We start from the raw sequence: 942 nt of genomic DNA on the forward strand, positions 1-942 counted from the left end.
AACCCTGGTCTCCCTCATTGCAGGTGGATTCTTCACCAGCTGAGCCACAAGGGAAGCCCAAGAATACTGGAATGGGTAGCCTATCCCTTCTCCAGCAGATCTTCACAACCCAGGAATTGAACTGGGTCTCCTGCACTGCGGCAGATTCTTTCCCAACTGAGCTATGAGGGAAACATCTAATCTACACAAATATTATACATACAAATCTAACACACACCTCATAGACATTTGAAATGTATTCAGCAATATGAATGAGGATTTAAACATTCATTGTTGGAGTAAAAAGGATAGCACTCCAACAGGATTAATTCTTATCACTGAGCTCTGAAGATTTGATGCTTTTGAACTGTGGTGGTGGAGAAGACTCTTGAGAGTCCTTCGGACAGCAAGGGGATCAAATCAGTCAATCCTAAATGAAATCAACCCTGAATAGAATACTCATTGGAAGGACTGATGCTGAAGTTGGAACTCCGATACTTTGGCCACTTGATGCGAAGAGCCAACTCATTGGAAAAGACTGATGCTGGGAACAATTGAAGGCAGAAGGAGAAGGGAATGACAGAGGATGAGATGGTTGGATGGCATCATCTACTCAATGGACATGAATCTGTGTAGGTTCTGGGGGTTGGTGATGGACAGGGAAGCCTGGCATGCTACAGTCCATGGAGTCCCAAAGAATCAGACACGACTGAGTGAATGAACAACAACCAACAGGTAATATTATTTAATCATCAAACCAAGGGTTCCCCTAAATCACCTGCCACTACTCAGCCACATCACCTAAAACCAAATATTTTATACAAAATGTTTTCCAAGTATGGTGACTGCTGACGGGCCCCCACGGGAAGATGTGTGGTTCCCTGTGATCCCCCATGGCATGGGCACAGCAGGCCCCCATCCAGCATCTGTCTTGGGACTGCAGCCTTTTCTCGAGTGTTAAGG

The sequence above is a fragment of the Bison bison genome, unplaced genomic scaffold (assembly GCF_000754665.1).
Source record: "Bison bison bison isolate TAMUID 2011002044 unplaced genomic scaffold, Bison_UMD1.0 scf7180017864529, whole genome shotgun sequence".
NCBI classification, from domain to species: Eukaryota; Metazoa; Chordata; class Mammalia; order Artiodactyla; family Bovidae; genus Bison; species Bison bison.